This window comes from Phalacrocorax carbo, chromosome 2, assembly GCF_963921805.1.
Source record: "Phalacrocorax carbo chromosome 2, bPhaCar2.1, whole genome shotgun sequence".
Taxonomy (NCBI): Eukaryota; Metazoa; Chordata; class Aves; order Suliformes; family Phalacrocoracidae; genus Phalacrocorax; species Phalacrocorax carbo.
Window position 1 is genome coordinate 90,064,031 of NC_087514.1, and position 27,027 is coordinate 90,091,057.

General features: G+C 42.5%; 1 protein-coding gene and 1 long non-coding RNA gene across 2 annotated transcripts in view; one reads left to right on the forward strand and one right to left on the reverse strand.

Moving 5' to 3' along the window:
• Positions 1 to 27,027, forward strand: part of CDH6 (cadherin 6) — a 105,791-nt gene that overhangs the window by 3,487 nt on the left and 75,277 nt on the right. The window lies entirely within an intron of this gene.
• Positions 4,802 to 25,166, reverse strand: LOC135311976 (uncharacterized). The gene is made up of 2 exons (XR_010371567.1): positions 24,589 to 25,166; positions 4,802 to 6,281 (listed from the first exon to the last, which is right to left on the reverse strand). It is a non-coding gene; the product is annotated as an uncharacterized LOC135311976 (long non-coding RNA).

Here is a 27,027-nt window from a genome sequence, read left to right on the forward strand (position 1 = left end):
CTGTGCCTTGGAAGCTGAGTGTTAGGAAGACTTCTTTAACCCCTTAAAGACCTAGTTAGCTGCAGTAACTGCTCTGATTTTTTCAAAGGCTTTGCATCATTTGGGGTTTGCTTGTTTTTCCTTTTCTTTTTTCTAAATAAATACGTGGGTTTGAAACTCTCAGAAACACGGCTGATAAATTTAGTTGTGATTATCCTGACTGCCATGTGGGGCCAAATTCAGGATCTTTTTAGGATAAACCTTTAAAGTGTGTCCCTCATCCTGCGCGTGAAGTGAATGTGTCTGTGTGCCGCCAAACCAAATCTCTTCTGGTGACTCTGTGCAGGATTCAACTTGCAGTATAAACACGATTCTCAAGTTTAAATATGCTTTTGTTGAGATAAAAATCTAGTAGCAGCTGGTTTGCTCATCCTGCTTGCTTAATCATGGCAGCCCTTTCTGAGGGGTCTGGAGAAACTGAGCTCTGTGAGGAGAGAGGTGTTATGACATTTGCCTTGTTTCATTTAGGATGGGGAGAGATGAGATATAGAGGGAATGTTCAGTGTGATTAAATCCAGCTGTTATGTGTCTTTATTGTTTAACAAAAGGTACAGGGCAGATTATTAGTCCCTGTCTGAGTTTTTAAAACACCCTTGAAGAATGCATAATTAATGCGAAACATCAGCAGAAAAAGTCATCCTCTCTGGGTTGTGTTGTGAGTGACACTGCAGTGGAACTAGGTGGAGAAAGTGCTGGATAAAAGCGTTATTATAGTTTGAATTTGGACCCTTCTCTTCCCATCCAGTTGGGTTTTCTTGCTGTGTATCTCAGTCCAGGAGCTTCTCTCTCTTCCTTCCCCCATGACTGGCTGATATCTGTTGGGAGTCCATCGAGCCTCAGGTTCCTAAGCTTTTTCCAGGGCGCTGCTGTGTCCCCTAATCCTGATCATCCATCAGTGGCTTTCCCGCCTTATTTCAGGCAGCGTTATCCCTCCTTGCACCTGTGACCATCTCCTGACTTACTCCAGGTGTAGCTGGTTGCCAGCATTGTCTTCCACTTTATTTATTTTCCCCGTTGTGCACTTGGCACCGAAAGGCCCAAACAAATACTGTGAATATTTATATTTATGATTTTGTTTGTTTGTTAACAGGAGCATTCCCAGAAGAAACTGGGATAATTGTAGTTCAGGATGGTTTAGAGCAATGTGATCTAATGTTGCTGGATGTACCAACCAGTCTTGTGGAGCTGCCCACTCCTCGAGTATTTTTCTCTTTCAAAACAAACCAGAAAAGACTTTTTTTCCTACAGCTGCAAAACCCTCAGCAGCAGCGAGGAGCAATGCTGATGGGGAAGGGAAACTGCGTCTTTCTGGTGAGGGAAGCCTGTGAGCCCTGCCAGGGTGGAAAAGGTATGTCTGGCATGGTGTCCTTCATGAGTTACGGTGCTGGACCTCCAAAAAGCTTTAAGTGAAGAAGTGATTGCTTAACTGTGACGGTGCCAGAGCACTTGATACCACTGTGCTGAAACATCCAAGATTACACTGATACTGCAGTATCTTTCTTCACACCCAGCCACAAGATACTCTCTCCATACCCTGCTCCTCACCAAGCACACAGACAAAAAAGCATATACATTTCCATCTGGTCGCATTCAGGAACAGTGCCAGCCTTGCTATGTTTTAAGTAACCTGTTCAATAATGGCTATACTCTGGCATTGTGGACAAATATTTTATGGATTAATTAGCCTGTCTTGTCAGGATATACATATGTATTTATATATAGTCAGAAAGTGCTTAGTTCTAGCCAGAATGTGACTATGAGATTTGATTTGCAACATAAATCCCCATCATAACCCCTCAGCTCTTCCCTAGCGACACACCACAACACAGAGAAGAGAGCACTTTATGAATGAGATCAGTCCTGTACTATCTGGGTACCTTAATTCCTCTCAGCTAAACTAATTCCATTATCTTGCTGTAATGTTTACAGCTGCCTGTGAGATAATAGGTAGTGTATCTTTCCAGCATTCCCACTTCTGCATTTAATTGTAGAGCCAGAGCAGGAGGACCTAGAAGAAGGGTCAGCAGGAATTGAAAATTAGCACAGAAATTAAACACTAGTCGAGTTTCCCCAGGTACTGCAGGTGTGTGCTTGTCTGGGTATAAGGCAGAGCCACCTAATCCCTAACTGCTGTGTTTCAGTGGTCAGATAGTAGCTTCTATAAGCACAACAGCTGCTTAATCAACACAATCATTAGCATGTAGCTCTGCTTTGGTGTGAAGGGTAAGACCAAATGTAAAGAAAATACTTGCCTCTGATGGCAGCTCTGCTTTGCGTTCTCGAAGGTCATGGGGAGCCAGACCTGTCCTGCGTGTGAGACGGTGGGGTGGTGGGAGAACGACGTGTGCCTGTGGGTCCCAGCCAGGGTGCTGACACCATGCAGCACAGGAGCCAGTCTCTGTACTGACATTCTCACCTGAGGGAATGCCCTCTCCCTTAAAAAGATATCTGTGTGTCCTCCTCCCTCATGCCCCCCCAGTTCCAGTACATTAACAAAAATAATTAAAAGCACAGTTGCTTTTAGTTTTGCCCTAAGCATTCAGGTGAAATCTGTTTCCTCACTCAATTGATTCTCTTTGAGTGCCTGGTGGTTTGTAATTTTAGGGTGTCATTAGTCTGGCAATCATTATTTGACAAAAGCATCTTCATGGACAAAAAGAAAATGAAATAGCTTATAGTATCCTGCCAAATAAAATAACACTATCATTGTGAGATGCTCTGTGGACATTTGGGAGTCTTGCTTCAAATAAGGGGCAAGGCATAGTTGATTGGCATGGGGCCCTCACTCAAAAGCTGTTCAAGTATTACACTATGTCTAAAAAGCACATCCTCACCACACGCCCCCCCCTGCAAGACTGGTCTGTATAATTGGCCTTGGTTCACAGCAAAGGGAAGCGAATCATGACAGAGGTGAGTGACTTGCCCAAGGTCACACGAGGAGGCCACAGCACAGCAGGGATGCTGAACCAGGATCTACAGCGAGTACAGCTTGCAGTCAATCCTCCTGCCTCTCTGCTGCTCACTCGAGTTGTTGGAGCTGATCAAAGAATGGATGGGGAAAGAAGTCAGATTTGGGTTTCTTTTTTCATCCAAAAGAAAGCCAATTATTTTTCTCAAGGACTCCTTGCAGCTGCTTTGACACTCTCTCCCCAAAGGATTTTCTGGATGTTTTTTGCTTGTTTTTTCAGCCGTGTTCTGTGTGGAGGTGAAGGGGGAGGCTGGGTAGTTCCAGAGCTCTCTGGGACAAGACTGAATATCTTATTCCCAGGAGAAAGTAATCTGAGCTGTCCCCAAGCAAGGTGGTGGTGACCTTCCTCTCCGCCTTGGCCCAGTTGGACTGGCCACAGAGTTTCTTTGTCATTCCTTGCCTTATCCATTCCCACCTACTTATGCCTGCGGGACAGAAGGGGATAAAAAAGTCTCATAAAAGGCTGCCTTTTCTGCATGCTGCTGCCCACGCTTTGGGGCACCCAGGGGTCACAATGCACTCTCCTGTTCACCTCCATGCCTGTGTGAATTCGTTTCAAAGCACCCCTGCTTTGTAAACATCTAAGGAGTTGTATTCGTAGTGCATAGATATGAAGGTGAGTCAAGGGAAAGTTACTTGAATAAGGACATGGTGTACACCAATACCTCCACCATGGGTATTGATCCTAGTATAAATAAATAGAGGGAGAAGTAGGAAAAGACACATAAAAAAGACATGTTAAATTTACAAGTTACATGGCAGGGTTAGATCCAAATAGTACCAGGTTCTGAGCTGCGTCCCACCTACTATGACCTAATGCTTTTGAAGCTGGCCTTGCAAACTGATCGACCACTACAAGAATTCAAGAGAGCCTATTTCCTCATTTTCACAGCGCGAGCAGTGCTCTGGGAGATCACAGAGCAGGAATATATAGTGCTAGAATCCCTTTCAGGGAGAAAATTCTTTTTGTGAAATTGGTGCTCAATTTAGCTGTCACTGCTGAAAGGGAAAAAGATGCAGAAGCAACTTTTAAGTCCACCAGCCGCATCCCTTTAAGCAATCCATGCTGTGCCAACCAGTTTTATAAAACTCTGTATTTCATCTAAACTCCCTTTAAGTCTAAATAATATTAATGCCCTGCTATGGTATTTCCCTTCTCAGTGCTGATAATTACCAAGTTATTTCTGCTATAAACAAAGCAGTGTTCTTCTCTCTCTCTGCCTTATCATACCTGGTCCCAGAGCAGTTTACTTTTAAACATACCAATAAACTGTACTGAAGTACACAAAACTGTTTAAATACTTAAGCGCCTTCCTGGATCAAGATGTCAGGATCTGGTAATGAAGTGTTTACAACTTTGCAATTATTTCCATGATGACCAAACTGTGACCTCCAGTACTCTGTATACTTGGTGTCCCTAACTAGAAGACTAGGAAAAGTGAGGATGGAAAAAAAACCTGTGTAAGGAATGATCATCATTTCCCACTCAAGCCCCTTCAGCAATATAGCCCTGCCTCATTTGTACAGAATGGAGATGGATTCTCTGCTGTCCTTCTGTTCCTTCAGCAGCTGGGGGCAGTTGCAGCGGGGACGCGGAGGACTGGACTGAGATTGTCACTTGCTGTCTGGGTCTGCTGGAACCTAGCAGAACCATCTTTCCTTTGTGCAAGTGTTGCTGTGTGTTACATCTCTAAAGCCAACTCTTAGCTCAGATTCTTCCTTTTGGTGCCTATGTCTTCAGGTCATCTGCACTTAAGAGGAAGCAGTGCGTAAGCATCTGAGGAAAAAAGCTGGCCCAGTGTTTCTTATTTATTAATATTTACAGCCATCAGCACAATTCTGCAGACAATCTAATCTCAAGGAGCTTTGAAATTCAGTGCTTTTCAGGGCAGCATTTCCCATCAGAAACAAGAGTGTGCACACTGATTTGTAGAAAGGATTTCTCTTCCTCTTGGGGAAAAAAACAAACAAACAAACAAACACCCCACAAAACAGGCTCCCACTTTCTTCAGTACAGAATTAAAAGAAATGTATTATCATATTGTAACTTGTTAGGGTGTCTTTTGCAGATTTTCTGAAGTGGCTTCTCTTTAATCTACTGTAATACATTCGTCAGGTATCTCAAAGCTACTTGATATCGCAGTTACTTTAAGGTATGACGAAATTTTCCTTAGCAACAGGTTGTAATTTCAACCAGGCTGGTAAATGTGAGGTCAGAAGCTGGGTGCTGCAAATCTAGGAGGTTAAAATACACTGCACATCCTTGTTCCCTGTTGCAATACTGTCCTGAATCCTGGATGAGCAAAAGTGAACACTGAGCTTACTCAGGAACAGTTTTTGTCCTCTTGGAATGGCTTATTTATATTGGGTGTATTTTTGTTTATTACAGAGGTATTTATGTTTGGTCAAACTGGCATTAAAACCAGCCTTCATGTGATGCAGGCACTGCAGGTGCAGATTTGGTTTCGAGCCCTGACCGAAGCAAGTATCATCTATTATATCTCAGAGGCTGTGGGTCACCACAGGATGGAGCTGCTGGAGCAGTGGTGTTGCCTGAAGAGGGACGATGGGCAGCAGGCATCCTGACACAGGCAGGCATTCCAGCCCTAGGAGGCAGCCGGAAAACTTACTTTTGGAGATTGAACTTAGCAACAGCAAGCACAAAGACTAGATGGCTACCAGTGACCACAGCTTCAGTCAGTGTTTGACCGGGGCCAAGTTGGTGCAATCCAAAACACAGGAGTTCTTTTGTTAAGTCCCAAACCTAGTGTGCTTGGCTGCCGCGGTGATAGAAGGTACTGGATTCTGGCAGCTTGTGGCAGTTTCCAGCTCTGGGAATGGTGGGGTGAGTACAAAGAGGAGATACTCAGCCAGATGGTGCTTAAAGTCCCATTCTCCACTTCCTTCGAAGATGTAATGGTGAAAGGTCAATGGTGGTGCAGGATTCATGGTTATCCCAGCTTTATTTATGGGATGTGCCATATAAAGGGTAACGAAGACATGTTTTCAGGCAGCACCCAAACTCATATGTTCCCCTTTTCTTCCATATTTCTCTTCTTCCATTGGACTGTTTCATGCTCCTCTGTTGTTTCATAAGATAATGATCCTTTGCCCAGCTCTGTGCATGTTGCCTCTAGGAAGACAAGGCACGCCAGGAAGCCAAAAGTTCAGTAGACATCAGTGTGTTGGAAGTAGGTCTTTGTCCTCAGTCGGTGTGTCACGGGGCTGGATGAACTCGCTCTGTGCTTGCTGTTTTACCATTGACTCCAACTGTCTGAAAAGAGCAAAAAGACCAAGCAGGATTCAGCTGCAAGCTGGGATAGGAAGAATTATTGTAAATAACTGAGCTGAGCCATTAGAAATAAGTTGCTAATGTAAGCAAGATTAACTTGATGTGCTGCCTAAAATGAGATATTAGAGATGATAGGGGAGAGAGAGAAAACTTTTCATTTAGATGGAAACAGGACTGATTAATTAAGCAGTAACGAACAAGGAACCTTGCCTTGAATTGATATGAGGCTTGCAGTGCTAATTTAACACAAAGTACAGCTTCCAATTTGTTATTAAATTAAAATGGCTTTTAAAATTATTTACTTTTTTTTTTCCTTATCTGCTTCTGTGTGGCAAAATGATTATTCTGGCTAGTTAGAGAAACCAATCAGAGCAACAGAAAGTGTAGGTTGAAGGGGGAAAAGATTGTCCTGTTGTGTAATTAAGAAATATACACTAATATCCATGACATCATGAATAAGCACTTCAAAGTAGTAAGTGTGCTCTGTATTGCATATTAAACCAAACAATTAGCATGCTAACAAGCTGCTCTGGACATACAGTGAAAAGGCATTGCACTGAAGGAAATTACTGCTTTTTTTTTTTTTTTTAGAGTCTAAAGATCTGCTCACCTGACTGACAACTATTATTAAGGAATAATGAGGAAGAAACATTTCTCCTTCCTTTCCCTTTTCCTGTGATTTGCAAAGCAGTTTTATCTTGGCAGTCTTTATGGTTGCCCCATACAAGGGAACTTTTGCTACCCCCATCAAAGTATACGATGGAAATGTGAGGCATTGTGTGTGATAGACAAATCATATGGAACAACAGGGAAAATAACCTTGTAGCGACATTGGTTTTTTAGTCTCAAACAAGTTTTACTCTTGACAGGAATGATTCTATGTAATTTATTGTAGGATAGCTCAACGGTAGCAATTTGTCATGCATTGTGATGTAATTTGATGGGCTCATTTCTTAAATGAGCTATGGATTATGGATTACCTCTGTATATCAACAACAGAGCTGTATCTTTTATGTAAATATTCCCTCAACTTTTCCTTCCTTTTCCAATCCATTTTCCGTCATACAGAGATGACTTTTCTTCCATCTAATCTTTCTACTAATAAGGTGTTTAATAATTTAGCAGCCTAAAAAATGAGCATATTTCAAAGGAGTTGGTATCAATGGTAGTGTAAGAGCCTCAGGCTACAAAAATGTGGATGAGGCTACCAGAGTTTTAGAGTCAGGATCCCAACTGTCTCTCTGCTTCAGGCAGCTATTTTATTAAAGTTGGTATTAAACAACACTGCCTAAGGTCTGATTAACAATTTATGACTTCCTAAGAAGGATTAGCAGAAGCCTATCATTTTTATATTTAAATCTTAATTTGCATCTAAGAGAAACTATACCCAGGTTTATATTTTCATTTATTATTTTTATTATTACTATTGCTGCATCTGAAACATTGCCTATGTGAACATTGCAGGTACTAGTTTGTTGTCCTGATCTTTTAGTACCTCGTCCCCTCACACATGCCAGAGGAAAAACTGTCCCCGTGCGTTACGCGATGGGCTTGATCCCACAAAATGATGGCTTTCGTCTCTTCCCAGGCTCAGTTGCTTTTCACTGACCCTGCAGTCCATTGGGATGGAGGGTGATCAGCACTTGGCAGAGTCGGGCTGAGGTCTGCAAGCCCAGGAGCTGAATGTTGTCCAGCTAACATTCCTTTAGAGAATGAAATCCAGATGTACATGACCAAGGCTTGCTTGACATACCTTCCCAGAGAGGAATTTTCCTTTTTGACATTTACTTTGTGCAACTAGTCGTATCTCTTGGTGATGTTTTCCTGTAAGTCTCCCAGCCCTGCTTATTAGGTTACTGCTGGGCAGCCTCTGCTAGGAGGGGAGGCAGGGGGTGATCCTGCTGCTATATTCTGGGAAACAATGGAGCAGGAGCTGTTGCATTTCGCTGCTACAGAGGCAGCCCAGGAAGGAGCGTGCTACCAGGTGGAAGGGGGTGGGGAGTAGATACCAGTAAATCTGCTGGCCAAACTTTGCTCGCTCTCTGATTATAGAATCAGGCCAAAGACATGCAGCTTAGTGGAAGAGAGTGGAATCTATTCCACTTCTGGCAAAGCTATTTTTGATATTTAAAAACTTTTAAATGTTCAAATAGAAAATAATAACAATGTTTTGTCTTGTTATCTATTTTCAAATTGGCCTAGTGCCCCCCCTTGACTTTGTCTTCTCCAAGTTCAGCTACTTCAGAAAATTGTATAGCTTTTTTTTCCCTCTGAATATTTGCATTTTTTGTTCTCTTCAGCGGATTTAACACTCGTTTCACCAAGGGTTGGATATGATGGTCATAGCCTGTAGAGCTAAGGGAAAAGATTGTCAGCTAGGGGCTATGAGGTCCACTGGCTCACAGGGGAGGTGGGTGCGGCGTTATTTTTGTCCTCTTGAGCTTCCCTAGTCAGTAAGACACTAAAAAGCTCAAAAAAATGCTGATATTTAAGCATCTTCATTCCTTTATTTGAACTCTCAACATCTCCATAGCTTTTCTTTTAATCAATAGCTTAGTTTTTGTCTTGGACTCGAGGGCTTTAAGTTTTAAAATACTAGAGCCATAATGTGAAAACTGCTGGTTCTTCAAAGGAAAAACTGAGCATTAATACATTCAGAGGAAGATTTCTCATGCTCCTGGCTTTTCAGGATGTGATAAACTGAATTTTAGTTTTAGGGCTGCATTCACATTTCAAGGATCTGCTGTTAGGAGGACTCTGAGAACCACAATCAGAATATTTTCTTGTGGCTCTTGCGCTCAGCATGTGCTTGTGGGTCTTTACTGTCAGTGGGATTTAAGTAAATGCTCAAGAGATTGTGCTGAATCAGGGACTGAGCAGTACCTGCGAGGAATAAGGCCCTTAGATTCGGGATTAGCAACACTCAGGGTTTCTATCTTATTCTTAGTTCTGACTGGAATTTTATCTACTCATATTCTCAGTCAAAAGAGGACAAATGAATATTATTCCATTGACTTCCAGGGAGCTGTAATGATAAACATGAGCTGAAAAACTGGACCAAGCAAGCAGAAGGAAATGCATGAATAAATTATCAACAGTGGACATGTCCAGGAACTGAGAGCAATCGTCTCTCCCCTCTCTCCTCACTCTCCCATTAAAAAAATCCTCAGCCATGTAGCCAGAGAGCAGGAGCTGTATCATGGAACTTCTGTGGCCAGTGACACAGCAAACAACAGCGCAAGCAAATAGTTCATAATTAATCTGTGTGATGAATTATTTATCCAAACTATTCTACAGCAACATATTATTAATTATTTGTGTTACGTTAGTGCCCACAGGTCCTAACTGTGTGAAGCGGTGCTCTAACCTAATAGAGTCCCAGCTGGCAAATATGTTCAGAGAAATTAGTCTTGGTTGCAGGATTATTTGACCAAAATGTGGCTAACTTCACAGCAAATCCTATTAGAACAGAGTACTTAAGTGAGTTCTACCCTGTAATAAATGTATAAGTTAAACATGTCAGTTATACTTTTGTCCAATTAAAGCACACTTATTAAAAAAATAGCTAAATGTCTACTATATTATGATTCATTCTGTAACCACTGGAATGATTTTAAAGTCTTTTGTATACAGAATTTTCAGGTGAGGTCAATGTGATTTTCACTCACAATTATGAATTCTTGGTTCCCTTAAATGAATCAGGAATTTTTTTAAAAAAAAAAAGTAGACCTGACCATAATGCACAAGAATATCTTATGTGAAGGAACAACATGGTATCAGACCTAACATAAGGATATCACAATTCTCTGATGAAAGGAAGAGAAAGAACTAGGAAATAAAAAGTGAGGTACAAAACGTTTGCTGGAAGCTCCTCGACGTCAGTGCAGACCATAATACATACATGCCTTAGTGGTCTTCAGGGTAAATTCTTCCCTCAGTGTCACACATCTTTCCACTGCAATTGCGGATAGGCCTGTTGTGAGGAAAATGGCCTTTTCCTTGCTTTTACATTTTATTCCTATTCTGTGACTGCATAGTCTGAACTAGGCACTAGCTAGTGCCCAGTTATATATAAGCTGTTCAGCCTTGGTCAGTAGGTGTTTTATGGTTATCCTGAGTTGCCTTCTGCAGCTAGGATAATGGAGTTTGTGTTTTGTTCCACATGAGTCTGCAACAGCATGCTACAGTTTGCAGACACAGGCACGGGATATGTGTCAAAAGAACTGCTAGATGAAGAAAATCTGTCAGCACCTGGTTTGTACACATCTCTCAACCTCTACTTTTGGATGCTGATTACTAATTGAGTTCCACCACACACCAATGCACTAAAATTTTCTCATGTGGACATCGTTCCCAGGAGAATGTGTGGATATCAGCTTGCAGTAGAGTGTCAGCTGGCCTGAATCCAAACCATAAAGCCAAATACCTTCACATGATGAAGGTGTTTGGAGACTGAACTGAGGTCTATGTTGTGCAAGTGACCTCATCTTGACATGACTGAATGAGGGAAATGCGTGAAGTTGTGCTCTCTTCACATCTGCTCCTGTCTTGTTTTCTGAATCTCTTCAGAATGAGCAGTCACCCAGCCCTGCATCCACACACCCCAGCTTTAAATGGGTTACCTATACCCATATCTGCACTTTGTGGCTTGAGTCTTTCTGCTGCTTCAACCCAGCTCGAAATGTATCCCTCCAGGTTAGCTTGCATAAACATAAAACCCCGAATTAGCATTGCAAGCAGCCATTGCCCTCAAAACCCAGTAGTCTGTCTGTGCTCAATGCATATTTGCCATCTGCTAATGCATTAAAAAAAGAAAAAAAATCCCAAAGAATCTGGGCCAAGTCTTTAATTGGAGTAAATCCATGTGTAACTCTAGTAACTTTAAGAAACTGTCATCGCCTTTACCAGCTGATGAACGGGCCTCTGCGACTGCAAAGCAGATGAAGCTTTGGAGCATTTGGGCTATGCATTGTTTCTGCCTGACTGAAGGGATGCCAAAGGGAGGGAGTACATTTTCACGAGGCAGCCCTTCTGGTTGTTGTCCGCTGGGGTGTATACCTACAAACTGCAAGCCTTCTGCACTTCTGACTGCTTGGCTCTAGGCACAACCCGCATACCTTATAATATAAATACTCAGCTTTGCTTTCTCAGCTCTAACCCTTCCCATGCAAAGTCAGAAACATGGGCACTGTGCCAAAAATAGGAAGCTGAACCCTTGGTCCTGCAGAAATGATCTCTTTAAAAGCCATAAGCAAAGAGGGAAAAGGATGAGGGACTATCTCATACCAGGAAGGACATTTTGGTTGTCTGTGGGATTTTTCCTCTATCAGGGGAAAAAAAAAAACAAACTTAAAAGATTAAAATAACCCCAGTTCTTTTGGACACAAGAGTAAGCATTTTGACCTGGCTCCTGCTCAGGACGAGTAGCATGTGACAGCCAGGCTCATGCTGCACCACTGCTATTCAGGCCACTGGCAATGGGAAAAAATACACACTGTCAAGGAAAGAAATGTAGAATGGTGTTTGTGGATGAAACTGCTTTTAAATGGATTTATGAAGAATATTATTATATTTTTCCTCTAAAATTCTCTCTATTTTCCAAAAGAAAGAGAAAGAGAGACTCAGCATTGATCTTTTCCCTACAACACGGTAGACTGGTAAATGCCCTTGGGAGAAGGATAACTGGGAACAGAGCACTCTCCAAAGCTTTTAACTAATGCTAGTTGGACAAGGTAATTCAGTAAGAGTGTTTAAAAGGTCTCATGAGAAATTTTGCGTCTTTACTTCACAGCCCACCCTCACATGCCTGTCCCTTTCAATAAACTATTACTCTGCCATTGAGAGCACCTGGCTTTTGGTGGCTGGTATCACACATCTTTCAGTATGTGGATACCAACATAGCTGGTATTCCTCAGGGGCCTGGCAAACAAACAGGTTTTGAAAGCCTTCTGCCTTCAAGGCCTGCAGTCAAGCCCCAACTAGAACAGATGCCAGCAGTCGAAAGCACCGTTAGTACCACCTAATGGCTCTTCAGAGGACCTTCTAAGCAAAACAACTATTTCCATTCCCTTTCATACAGAAAGAAAAAATAAATAGTGGGGGGTTGTAATAATAGCATCATCTGTTGAGAACTTCAGTGGCACTGGCCCATGAACCAGTAGCAGAAGTGGTGTGGAATACATCCCTGCAAAACAAGCTCTAGGCTCCTTGGCGAGTTGGGCTGAAGAAACTCTCATTGCTGCTGTTTATCCATTATCTGTTCTGTGGACAAATAAAGGTCTTCAGCTCCACAGCTGCCAGTATCTGCACTGCAGAAGCTTTGCATCAGTAGAGAGATTTAAAAGAAAAAAAAAAAAAAAAAGCTCATTCCAAAGTACCTGATTTGCAGTGGAGGCAGGCACAGGAAGGATTCCTGAACTTTTGGGCCCCTGAGTTACTCAGAAAGCCTGTGTTTTCTCATATCTGCAGACAACTACAGACAGGGGAGTCTCTTATCTCAGGGTGGAATTCACTTTTCTCACACTCTAGTCATGCAGTGAAAGACCTGCAGTGAAGATAACTGATGCATTTAGGCCACATTTTTAAGTCTTAAAAGCTTGACTTGCAGTATCTCCTGTGATGGAGGGGGAACAGGAAAGAGGGGACAAAAGACACTCCAAGTTTTGCAACCACCCATTAGAGACCAGTTTTTAAAAAGGAATTGGGTAACTCAAGGTTTAAGCATCAGTGCCCTTCCTTTCATGAGTAATCCTTACTCATGCTGAGTTCAAATTTTTTTATAAAGTGCATTTTATCACTACCTTCTAAGGTCTTTATACCCTAGAGCAGACCATTTGCAAATTTACAATGGAAAAATAATTTCATTAAGACAGTGGTAACTCACTTGAATAGGAGTTTACAGACCTGGACACTAGGATTTGAAGATTCTCTGAGTATTCATACTTTGTAGACATGCACCTTAACAGAAGCCCCTTAACGGCATGCGAAAAGAAACCATATGGCATGCATTCATAAATAGGACAGATTTTGCCTTCACACAAATAGATGTATATGCATCTAAAATGCATATAGCTGTTCATCCCATGCGGACATCTTTTTCGTCCACTTAAATCTAAGTCAGACCTAATGCTCAGCCTTAAGTTTCAGTTCATCAGACCACCAAATCAGCATTTTTTCAAGGGAAAAGCAAAGCAAAAATGTGAAATCTGTAACAGCTGAGGACATGATCCTGTTTTCTGTCATTTAAGCTGTCTGGTCAAATGACAGGACCTACATTTGCTCTTATTTACATTGGATTATTGGTCTTCCCTCTCCACTGGAGGTGCTGGCAATATTTTCATTGAACTTCTATGAGTTTGGGAGATTGAAGATTTTACCCGTAGATTTTGGTGAAATTATTCTCAGCTGATGTGACTAGTAACAATGAATCAGGCCCTTATATCTTAGGTTTTTGGTGGTGTTTGTTTCATCTTGAAATCCACTGCATATGTCATTCCTTGTTGTCCACTCTTAGCATTCATTTTCCTTAAAGCTCTGACCTGTTAAGGTAAAGATGTTATTATACAGGGATTTTAATTTTCACCAAAAAAGTAAAATTCCTAGCTCTTGCATATAAAGAAAGCCTTGAAAACATGAAGTCTACCAAGGGGAAAAAAGACAAAAGAACAATCTTAAGTTATTTTTAAGTCAGCCCAACTTATGATTTATTTGGAGACTCGGAGTTGGCAAAACAGTTCATTTAATTGCAATAACTTCTTACTTCCTTACTAACTAATAGCTTATTACATTGCCAGCAAACTTTTCTCTCAGCTCTCTGGAGCAAGGCAGGCTTCAGGACTCCACCCCTCAGTTCCTGTGGTCTCACTGTCTCACCCATGCACAGCCTGGTCAAAGGCATACAGATGCCTTGGTCACAAGCGGCTAAATAAAATGGAAACCTGTTAAAGTAAAGGTGGATGATAATGACTGTAACACTTAGCACTTACATGTTCCTCCGTGTCCAAGTGCTTCGCAAGCAGGAACTAATTACGATACGTTCAGTAATAATGGTGTGTTCAGAGACATGCTAAATTGTGTCCTTACTGTAATAAACTGCTGTGCTGGGATAAGAAATCACTAGATTACAAGATAGAAGGAGGCAGCTTTAGGATAATCCTTCTGTAACCTCACGCACCCAGGTCCCTCACTGGAGATGGCACACATCTAGATTTCCGCAGAGAGACCTACTCTTTTTTTGAGGGGAGAGGTTTACACCTTGCCTGCGTTGCCTTTGCTTCAGCTGTGTTGGTGTGAAGGGGCTGCAGGGCTACAGGAACTTCTGCCTTTGTCTATTCGTGATAAGACACAGGAGAAGGCTTGGGAAAACACTTTTTAACTGCCACAGGTTTAAAGAAAGCTGACTAACCCTGAAAGCATTTTCAGTTACATATTGCAGAGCAAGAGGGGAAAAAAAAATCCCCTCTTTGCTGCTCTGCTCGCACTGCTGTAGCAAAGTCATCCTGTGTTTTCTCCTTGAAGTATGTGGTGATGTCACAGAAAAATTAATTGCTTGAGCAAAAAGAAATAGGATTGCAGGGGAAAAACAGATTTGTAATATTATCCTGATTATAGCTACAGGTAATAGATAATCTCCTGCTTTCTCTTGTGGGAGAAAAGATAGCTTGTTTTAAAAATTTACTAAAAATTGTTCCCATTTTTTACGAGGTGTCTAGCAACAAAGAAAAGGAAAAAATGTCATCCATGGATTTTTGCATTTATTTATTTACTTGTAGAAAATCTTTCAATGGATAACTCACATTTCATTGTTGTCTCATTTTTTAACTTCAGCCGATACTCTTTTCAGGAATTAAGTCCACTGCCTGGAAGAGGTGGTGGCAGATGCTTTCTAAGAGGCAACTAATCTGTGGGGGTTGTGCTTTCTCTCTGCTGAACTGACCTCTCTCCAGGTTCCCTGGGGCTGCCCTGGAGCTGCTCCTCAGGGGTGCCAGGACATGGTGTCGCAATTCTTTTTAAAACAGAAGTGCAGTTGAACCCCAGGGAAAGATGAAATCATTCTGGGTGGGAGGGAACTATTAACCAACAAAGTTTTTAGGCATTAAATGAACTCTGAAAATGAGCAGGACGTCTGTTGACTTGGCCAAGCTCCCAAACAACTGAAGTTTATGGCATTTCTGAGCTTGCCCAGCACACATCATTGAAGGCAATTTTGCTTTTCCTTGGAAGGGATGGTGTATAGGTGAGCTTCCCTCTCAACTTGTGCTCAGTGTATAGAAGTTCTTAAAAAAATATACAGCCATTAAATGGCAGTGGTGGATATCCTAGTTACTGGCAATGTTCAGGGTTATGGAAGAACATCCCCACCAACTTTAGTTTCTTGATATTAAAAATTTATATCAAAATACTGGCCCTGTAAAATCCATTGATTACTTGTTCTAATGCAAGAGAAAAGGCATTTCAGAGCCTCTTCAGTGTTTATAATACAGTTTTAATGAAGGTGGATGTTGCCAGCTTCATGGATGGTAACGGCTCAGGTTGTATTCTTTCTGCTGGCCAATGCTTAAGCGGCATTCGATGGCAGTTTCCCTAGGCTAAGCTGCTGAACATCTTTTTCTCCTCTCAGCTTTCTAAAAATTAAGTGTAATTCAACTCCTGTGAATGTTAGCCTGCAGATTACAAGGTAGCCAGAATTCCAATTGGTGCCCATTTAAAGAGGTCATTACTCTTTTTAAATAAATTAAAAAGTTAGTCCTTTCTTATTGGCAAGAAATATGATTACTTTTCTCCTCCACTTACTCCATGTTCAGTAAATCTTATAACTTGGAGAAATTATAAAATCATTTTTAAAGGTATTACAGTGCAATGTTACTACCGATAACAGGCATGTTGAAAATTTATCCTTTTTTTTCCCCAAAAAGCTTCCTAAAGTGGTATCTCTTTGACCTAAGCTTTCATGGTTAGCAAAGCACTAAACGAGAAGACGTTAGATTATTGGCATAGTTAGCGTAGCTTATGATTTATTTAACTAGAAGAAATAGTTAATTTTCTGAAATGCTGTTTTAAGAAAACAATAGCAAACAGGAGGTGTTTATACTCAGAAGACTAGGGTAATGCATTTATCAGGAAAAAAAAAAGAAAACCCAAACCCAAAATGAACAAGGCAGGGTCGAAAAGAAACAAACAAACAAAAATGCCCAGCTACCCAAATAGACTGTGGAAAATGGGAACGATTTAAAAAAAAAATCTCTGATCAAAAAACATCTGCATGCTAATCCTGGTGTTTTCAAGTGGAACAACAGAATAAGAGGAAAAACCCACACATTTAAGAAGAAATGTGAGAAGCAAACAAAAAAATAATGATGAATGGAAAAACATGACCAAGTCAGAAAAATTCAGAGAAAGAAACAGATTGAATCTGTGCGTTCTTTCACAATGGAGCTTCTGTTGGTGTGACTGCATATTCAGCAGTGTGAATATTATAATTAAAGAATGTCAGCTCAAGCAAAATGTTTTAAACCTTCCTATTAATAAGCAGATAAACTGCTTAAAAATACTGATTATACTAGGAAAAAGGGAAGTGTTTGTTTTTTGTGTTTCAATTCCTTTCATCTGCTATAACACATTTAAATAGCAGATGTCTCTCCCAGGCAGTGTTTGATAGCAGTACTGTTGATTTCGATACCGAGGTGACTAGAACATCTTTATGGAGGGATTCAGTGCTGTCCTACTGGTCCCAGAGCTCACTGGTACCCATGCAAGGGTCGAGCCCAGCACCAGGCAGAGATCCCACAACCACAGCGAAGCTGTGCCAGCCCCGTGCCGCGGCCACGCTGGTTAGCTCTGCCCGTTAGCAGGATGCAAGAGGCAAGGTGCAACGCGGTGCTGGCACGGTGGGGCTGCTGGCAGCGCCTGGGAGGGCTGGGGGCTCTCCACATCGCACTCGGCTGCACAGCCCTGTAGGCATGCCCTTACGTGCACTGCAGACAAAGAGCGTGACTCCGAACAACACAGGCAGCAAGCACTGTGCAGGGCTTAATCCCAGGTTCAGACCAGAATGGGAGTGCGTGAGAAAGAGCTCCTGAGCACTGTGAAACCTGGATGCTAGGACAATGCAAATATCTTTCATCTCTCGAATTTGGAAATTTTTCACACTGAACTGCAATTAAAGTAGCTGCTTCTTTTTGTAATAGCAAGGGAAAGCTGTCAGGGTGTGGGACAAAGGACAGTTAGAAGCGCAAATAATTTAATTTAAGCTAAAATGAAAATTAGGTTGCAGGTTAGACCGGATGAGCCCAGTCTTGCAAATGCTTCTGCGTGGATGTATTTGTAGAGAAACAAATAGTCTCAAGCACTTATATGTGTAGCCACTCGCCTGGTCTTGTTTATTGTTCAGAAAGGCGTAAGGAAGTTCTAATCATTACATGTAGTGATCTTAAGGAAGATCATCATTACAATGTAGCTTGAAAACTCACATCTTTTTAGATCTCCTTAAGATACCATGCCAACGTAAATAACGTAAAGTTGGCTGAACTGTGAAAAATGGCAGTTGAAAAATCACCACTGATGTATATATTCATCCTGGGCTCCCAGGAAAACATTTGTCATTTGGAAAGCCACTCTGAGCTTGCCTTTTTAGCACCCAAAAGTATCAGAACATCTTAAGATTTTTGTCAGGCTCTACCTGTGAGGCTGCTGTGCACTTTTCATCCCCATTGTGGCCAAGCTCTGCGTTGTGAGCAAGATGGTTTACCTGAGGTGTGATTACAAAGCGTGAGAAAATTGTTATCATAGATCATCAATGTGAAAATAAAAGCAACCTCTGGGATTGTAGGCTTTCTTCCAAAATTTTCCCCTTGCTATGAAGTATCCCATAATCTAACACTAGGTTTCTGTCTTTCTCAGTTGCTAAAGTGCTGTTCTGCATTTCTACGTTTCCAGAGAGTCACTATGGCAGTTAGACTGTTAACCCAAGCTTGAAGAGCAAACACCAGCACGGACAACAGCCTGGTTATGAATCTGTAAACATTACCTCAGCCATTGCAGAGAAATTTTAACTCTCTTCCCCATTCATGCAGTGAGATAGAAACTGCCAACTCCAATGTCTACTGTTTAGATGCCAAAAATATTAAACATGATTAAAAATATATATATATAAGGAGTAATAAAACACGCATAACTGCAGCCTGGTGACATGCTGATTAGATAATTTCTGAGTCATTCAAAGACAAAACTAAACATATTTCTCTCATGGTATATGTTTAACTTTGTTCTGTATAAAAATCTCACAAAAAATGACCAGAGATTGGAATTTGGCAGGTGAATAGAGAGGAATGAGTTCCTCTACACATTTGAGTAGCAGAATTATGTGATGCAATATGATGCACACCTAGACAAACAAAAGGTTTCACATTCAACGGATAGGGTTTGAAAAGAACAGTACGTAATAATGTCAATGCTGAACATGATTTTCCCTTCTCATTCTTTCACCCAGCTGTTGCCTTTTTGGGCTATAGTTTTACGTTTTGGTATCAGAAAATTATTTACCTCTCATTCAGGGTCAATCTCTCTTCCTTCCACAGGCCAGTCATAACTATTTGGCCACTGTTTCTTGCTGCATGCTATTTTGATTTACACTACTTAATCGGAAATAGTTAATTGGCCCTGGTGTCTTAGGGAAGAGAAAATAACAAACTTACTCTGTATTAAGCTTCCCTAAATGTTTCACTTCATGCTAATTTCTGCACTTTCAGCTGAGCTGTTTAAAGTGCTCAAAAAACCCCACCCTTTTTTGTCACCGCTAAATACTTTACTAGGAAACAGCGAAAGGATTAGCCGTTTGTGTTTTAAAATATGTACCAGTGAAGGAGATGATATGTTTTTGTTTGTTTGTTTTTAAAGACTGTCAGTGCTTTCCCTTCTACCCTTAAATTATTTGCCAAGCTACATACCCCATTAAAGCACCGATTACTTTATATTTTTTTTTAAAGAACCAGCAGACCGATGCCGACGGCAAGTTCAGTCCCGGGCCGGCGCCCGGCTGCAAAGCCTGGAGCTCCCCCGCGTGGCGGCCGGGGCCGGGGCCGGGAGCGGGGCCGGGAGCGGGGCCGGGAGCGGGGCCGGGAGCGGGGCCGGGAGCGGGAGCGGGAGCGGGAGCGGGAGCGGGGCCGGGGGCGGGAGCGGGGCCGGGGCCGGGAGCGGGGCCGGGGGCGGGAGCGGGGCCGGGAGCGGGAGCGGGAGCGGGGCCGGGGCCGGGAGCGGGAGCGGGAGCGGGGCCGGGGGCGGGAGCGGGAGCGGGGCCGGGGGCGGGAGCGGGGGCGGGGCCGGGGGCGGGAGCGGGAGCGGGGCCGGGGGCGGGAGCGGGAGCGGGAGCGGGAGCTGCGGCCGCTGCCGGGGCGGGTTTCCCTGCACCTCCCGCCTGAGAATTTTGCGCGAGATTCCTGCCCCGCCATCAGATACAAACACGCGTCATTAAAATTGACACCGCAGCACCGCTTTTAATTATTTAAAAGAAAGCCCAACCTTTTTTTCACTGGTTTTACTAAGCCCAGTTTTGCTGCAGGGTTTTCTCCCTGAGCAATGAGGAAGGGGGAACAAATTCCTCCAGAGAGTGGTTTAGTAAGACTTTGGTGGCCTGAGCCATCCCCTTGGGTTGTGGCTCATTTCCAGCCCGGAGTCACGCCAGGGAGGCCCCTGGTGCTGCGGACCTTTGCTGTGACCCAGTGGGGCCGTGGATGCTGTGGCAATTGTAAGGCCAGGTCATGGCCCTTGACAGAAGAAGAGGAGCTCCATGAAAGAGGGCTGTGGTGTTCAGCCAGGCAGAGGGGGTAAACACAGCAAAGGCTGTAGGCACAGGCAGGGTGTTGGGGGTTAAAAAAACATCTTTCCACTGAGCATTCACAGTGGAGGCATTTGGCCGTAGGACAGAATGGTGCTGTGGGCGGATGAGCGCGGTAGAAATGGTTTAAAAGTTTTCTTGCCACCAGCCGTATGTTGCCATGCCACCACCAACGGTTAGTATTGGTAGAGTGCAATATGAAGTCCAATGCAAAATTGCCTAGACATACTCAAACCAGTCTCCACTGATGCCTAAATTAAGTGTGCAGACTTTGAACCAGAGTGGCTGAGGGCTGCGCTAACGTAGACCTCTCTGTGTGTAGGTGTGGAGACAGAGTTCCAACTGAGGTGCTGTGACTGACCTTTTGGTCTGAACCCTGTAGAGGTATCTGCATCATCTGACTATGACCCTTATCTCAGCAGTGGCCTCAGTGAGCTCTGGTGGCTGCATCGGATCAGGCTGCGCCCTCTGTGAGGAGGGAGAGGATGGTTTTGGCCCTCTCCATCACTTACTTACATTAGCAACACGCAGGCCATGGAGGATGAATATTTTTTTCTGGTAAGCACAAAAACTTACCAAGATAGTGAGTACAAGAAGTCACAAGGGCTGATAGCATCAACTCTTTCCTCAAGTTTTTCAGTATCCTTCTTTCGCTACATAAAACAAGGCAGCGTGCTTTTATCTGGACACACTGCTGCTTCTTGCAGCTTCAGTTTATACCCAGCTAGTGTCATTTCAAAATCTGGGCTTTTGAATCACATATGAAAGCGCAGAGTTTTGAGATTTTTTTCCTTCGAACAGCCAATCCTTTCTTTACTTTTTACTAGCCCTAGTGAGAATACTGAAGGAGCACTATATCATGCTCAGTACATTATGTCTCTGATCAGAGTCACAGTGCAGTAACACGGACACAATTTTGCCCATCTATTTCTATAAGATGGTTCCTTTAATGGCTTGGTAAAGCACTCATGCAATTGAGTTGCATTAATGGGGATTGAAAATGGGTTAAGTTATCGGTTTAATGAATGAAAAATCAAATACCAAACAGCCCAGCTTCCAGCTAGCTAGGTCTCAAATATCAATCTTCAGCCTTAAATAATTCTGCTGTTGTTATTCCCTTCCCATAGTTTGCGTTAATGCAGACTGGCACCATCCCTCTAGTATAAATCCGCCCTCCCTCAGCCCTGGAAGGCTTATCCCAAAACAGGTGAATTCTCAGACTGAGCAGAGCTTTCCTAGCAGTTTTCGCATTACACTCCCTGCAGAGTGTGTAAGTCAGGACTTGATCTAAAATGTCCTTTATCACCCTATGGAATCCCTGCTGTGTTTAGCAGCCGGTGCAACTTAAAATAGCCTTCAGGCTACTCTAAATATTGGTGAATTTCCTGGGAACATAGCACTAGGAGGAATAATTTGTGGCACTGAGTCCAGCTCTCCCATAATCGCAAGTCTCCACATAATAGACATCTAGTTTGCAGGAGTGCACAGCACACTTCACCCTTCGCTACATCCTGTAACCCACCTGACACTTGAAGTAGAAGATGCAGAAGAAGCTTAAAAATGGCAAAACATTGCCGTAAAGGAAAGGATGAGATCAAGGGTATGATCTGGCAGAAACTGACTAAGGACTAGTAGTACATAGGGAAGGCTTAAAGCCACCTTTAACCTTACCTTTGCTCCCCAAGCTGCTCTTAAGCCACAGCTTGGAATGACTCAGACTCCCTGTGCTGCTCTTGTGCAATGCTAACTTTGTAATCCTTTCTAGAAGTACAAAGCATCGGCAAAAAGATTTGTGGCACTCATTTTAAAGCCCGAGTGCTTTGCAACTGTGTAGGAGTTTGTACCATATGGTTTCTGCTGGATCATGTAACATCATACCAATGAGCAGAAAAATGCATGATAAAAGAGTTTTATTCGATACTGTCCAGAAGCAAGCTCTTGCTCACTGTGGTAATGTACTGCCCCAAGTCTTACGTCCCTGTCAATATATCCCCATATAAAATACAGGCGTGGCTTGTACGGCACGTGAACGCTGTTCTGCTCTCTTTATCACACATGAAAACAATGACTGAGGAATGCATTGTCCAAACTGTACCTCACTTTTCCTACTTTATTGCTACATTTCCACTAAGAAACCCCACCATGGGCAGAGTTAATATCCTGATTATTTTAAGGGCCCACTGAAAAGGATTGTGATCCTGTCATTTGTTATAGTTTCTTTTAATAAATAATTAAAAATATGAATGTGAAATATATTCAAAAATTATTTTCAGGAGCTTGAATTTTATTTGCCATTTTTTCCATTACTTACTAGTTAGCTTGACAATGAGACGTCACTGCTCACCCAATAAAATTCTATGCAATGCTGGACACAGTGGCAGAGCATCTTGTTTCACAAGAAAGGAGTAGTCCAAAAGCAATAATAATTTCTCTTCTTCAGAAGTCTAGCTGTTTGCAAAAGTCTGGAAAAGTTTATGTCCTAACTTTCCAGTATGTCTACAGGCTACTGTGCTGCAGTTGAGCCAAAAGAAGCATATCAAAATACATGTTTGTGAGCACTAACAAGAATATGGCCAAGAAAATTGTCTCATCAAGGCACACGTAGCTGTTAGAATAAGTGATAACAAGGGAAGGATCTTGAAATTTTCCCATGTATGAAATACAGCAACCAGAAAGTCTTAGGGAAAGACTGGGAAAAAAGCTGTTAGCAGTATCTGTAACATGCAGGAATCCTGCCCCCGCTCCCATTTCCTCCCCTCCCTCATATGCTTGCAATATGTTGTAAGGGTGCAAGTGTGAAAAGTACACATACGGAGTTACTTGTAGGCAGTACAGAGATACTTGTCATTTTTCTGTGTGTGTGTGTTATTTATTTTTGATGGCCAAACCTCATAATTTGGCCATTATCATGGAATGAATTGGGTGGTAGGTTTTGTACCTGGCATGTCATTGTTTGCCCTGAAATCTTGCAAAGGTATTAGAATTTAGGGTATCACTTCAGGTGGATCATAGGGACATCATTTTCCCTGTAATTTAAATTTAGTTTACATCCTTGATACGACATCACACTGAAAGCTCGCCTTGCACGCATCCTAATATAGTCATACACAGACAGTCACCATTCATTCAAAGAAAACCTTTTACGAATCTATTTTATATAAGAATATTAATCATTTCTGACTTGTTGACTTCTAAAATAAAGCAAAAGATCTTATACTGCATTGTTTGTAGAGAGGCAAGGGAGTAGGCTGGTAGGTTTTTGTTTGGAGTATTCTGACAAGTATATAATGTTTCATATGTTGTATGGGCTTGACTCGTCTTGCATGTTTATACAGTACTGTGGGATCAGCAGAGACAAATATAATTTGTCAGATTTCTGTGATTTATCAGTTGTCATTCACATCACTGTTGTAATTCCTGGTACCTTCCACTCTTACGGCTGCTTTGCAGTACGTCCTACAACTCTAAGCTTTGTGGCCCCATCCCTAACTGTATAAATTCAGGAGAGAGGAAATGTTATTTTTACTTAACAGGAGTAGGTGCTGCAGGAACCACTGCAACACATAATCCTGCTAAACACAACTTCACTAACGTCCAAAGGGGAATAGGACATGTGCGTGGACACAAACAGCAGACTGTGAATGAGAATGCCCCAGGGTCCCCATGACTGCTTTTGGAAAGTCCGTAATACCTCAGACTTTCAGAGTTCAAAGCAGTCTTTAACTCTACTCAATTAGGATTCTCTCATGGAAAGCAGATTATCCCCACATCATCCTATTGCTGGAGTCTTTGACCAGTCCCCTAGATGCTGACCATCCACCAGATGCTGGCCACTTTCAGAGAAGAGATACCAGAAGTGATCAGCCACATGTTCCTTCTCACACAGCACAATGACTCTAATCCTGTGTTCCATATATTTTTCAGTCCTTCAGGAGTTCAAATTCTGACTAAGGTTGAACTCTGCTGTAATAAAATAGCTGTGGCCTGGAAGTGTTATGATGCCCGATCTTTTAATGCACCAGCTAGAAGAGACAGAAGAGCACAGATGTAGCAAATGCCACTGCACAGTATGCTTTCCAATTACCTGGAGGTGTTATACTGTACAAAAACATAATGTCACCAAGGACTCGGGTGATTCAGCTCCTCCCCATCCTCAGTACTACCTTGTAAGAGGTATAATTGAGCTCTTTTTTCTGTTCTCTTCAGACTTTTTTTCCACGGGTTTTCGTAAAGTCAAACAAATAGGAAAATTAATGACAGCACGTGAGTGCCCCACAGAATAATGCTACTTAAGGACTGCTGTGCCTTTGGCTCCAATTAACCTCAGTGTTTGTTATAGGTTGCAGCCAGATGCATCAATCACAGTTACTTTGGTTGGGGAAAAAAAAATCCATCATTATTGCAAACACACACAGATATATACATTATTTTCCTAAAGTGTCATAATCTTCTACTTACCAAAGAGGGCCTGTGATAGCTGGGAGGAGATGAAACTCAATTTTCCTTCACATCTGCTTGATCCTTTGGTATAATCAGCACCGCATGCACCAGGCAAGGTCACAAACTATGCCAGTGTTCATCACAACATGCAATCTCCCCATTCTAGTGCCATTAACTGCTCAGCAACCTCTCCTTCTCCATCCCACTGTTTTTAATCTGCTAGAGCACTTCAGAGCAGGAACGGGAGAGCTCACCTCGCAGACCCGTTTCCAAGATCGCTGTCACAGACCACACTTTGAGAAGGAGTCAGCAGTGAACCGCTACCCCATTTGTTTCAGTAGAATAGGAAAAAGAACATCACAGTGGGATTTAATTTCAGGTTGGCTGGCCAGCACCTGCATCTACAAAGAAATTCTGATGGCACCAGCATTATAGGCATTGAAGTGTCTCCTCCGAGTAACTTCCTGATAGTTTGTAGAGACCTGTAGCTGACCTAGAGGCAATAGGACCAAAAGCGTAGTTTATTTTCTTCCTTTTATTTTTTAAAAGGGTAGAGAGTCGGTGGTGTCATTGCCCTCTGTTACAAAGGCAGTTATTTGCAGAGTGATATGGTCAACCACGGACTATGCTTTTCCTGAAAGCCTATTTGCTTAACCTGTACCGTTTTGGCTGACTTTTGTTCAAAGCCTGTAGTCTGCTTGAACCAAAAATTAAAGCAGAGCATATATCACCTGAGACAAGGGTGGGAGGTTCTGGCGTATCTCACCTAACATTATTTCACATGGCTCTTGTTGCACTGCAGTTGCTTTCTTCATTAAAGCAGCCCTCTCCCAAGCTACCTCCCTGCTGATATGGTGGGTCAGATGCACTCCCCTTGGCTTTGCTGACTACCTTTGCTATCAGGGAGAGACCCTGACACTCATCGGGCTCTCCTTCCACATAGGTGTCTCCCTCCCCAGCTCACAAGACAGCACCTCAGCACCGCGCTGCCTCACTGTCCCTGGGTAAAGGTTTGCCATGCGCAAGTGTTAGCGCAACCAGAAGTTAGCCGCTTACTTTGGAGTTACCCTTAGCACAGACAAGGTGAGGTAAAAGCAAGTAGGAACATTATGAAATAGGCAAGATAAGGCCACAGGTGCACAGAAGTAAAAAAAAAAAACCAAGCCCCTGTCTTCCAAGTAGAAACATCAGCTCTAAATAGCTCGCTCTGTATGTATCCAGCTGATGAGCTGACAGATACTTCACAGCCCTCTGGCTGAGGATTTGGTTCTTATGCAAACCTCTGACTTCAGATTGCATTCATGCAAGAGGATCCGGGATTTTTATAGAACCAGATGCATCTTTTGGCAGGAGGTGTATATGTATGTGTGCGTGTGTGTGTAGGGGGCTACATTGAAATTCAAATTCTCCTTTCTCTTCTCTTTCCCTGCAAGGGAAATTGTTAACTCAGGGAAGACATTTATGTTACCATTGTTTGCTTTTCTCATTCTCAGAAACAGTATCATACTTGGGGAATGGCAAGGTGCGGTGGTCTCCAGCATGGATGATAAACAGAGTCGCCTTGCTCTGGTCTGCCAACCTGTTGTAAGACCAAAAATCTCTTTGCCATTTGGCAAAGGGAAAGCCTCAGTACAAAGCTTCTTCCTACATGGAGCTTTCCTCCACACTTATAGAGGTGTCATTGGAGAAAAAGTAAGGCTGACCTGAACTTGCAGAACAATCAAAATAGTTCGTTCACCTTCTTCCCTCCCTGGCTCCAACACAAAATACCTGTTTGGAAGGAATAAGTTAAATAAACTTGCTGGAAACATAAAAACATTTATTTCAATGAGTGAGAGAGAAGATGCAGAAATCCATTCCTCACCTGTAATCCCTACTGTTTTTATGTGCACTGAAAAAGTACTTCTATCAGCATGATGCCAGCCCATCATTTCTTATATAATGATCAACATTTTCTCTGTTATGCTCTGCTTCTTAGGCCTTCATTCAGCAAAGAATTCAGGTACATCTTTATCTTTAGGTCGGCTAGCAGCCTTCAGTAAAAGCATACAGTTTGAAAGTAAAGTGCTCTGCTAAATTGGGTCCTTCACAGAACTAAAGACAAAGCTCACACAAGAGCAAAGCAGCATTGCTTTCCTTCCAGTCACACTTGTTTAATTCACTTGCTCTTGCTGTGTACAGCTGTGGATTGCTGGCAGTGTGCTTGGATGGAATTTGAGGGATTCACAGCTTCAAAGATGAGATGTGCCAGCCTTTCAAACAAGCTTTTGTAAACAAGGAAAACAAAAGCATCCATGTAAACAAAGGGAGGCAATACATATATTCACACCTGAGTAAACACACGCACTTTTACATGCAGCCCTGTATCAGCAATGCTTCAGCAGGTTATATAGCATTTGCTGTATCAGCAGAGGTAGCTCTCATTTCTGTATTGCTTTTCCCTTTGCTTTGTGATCA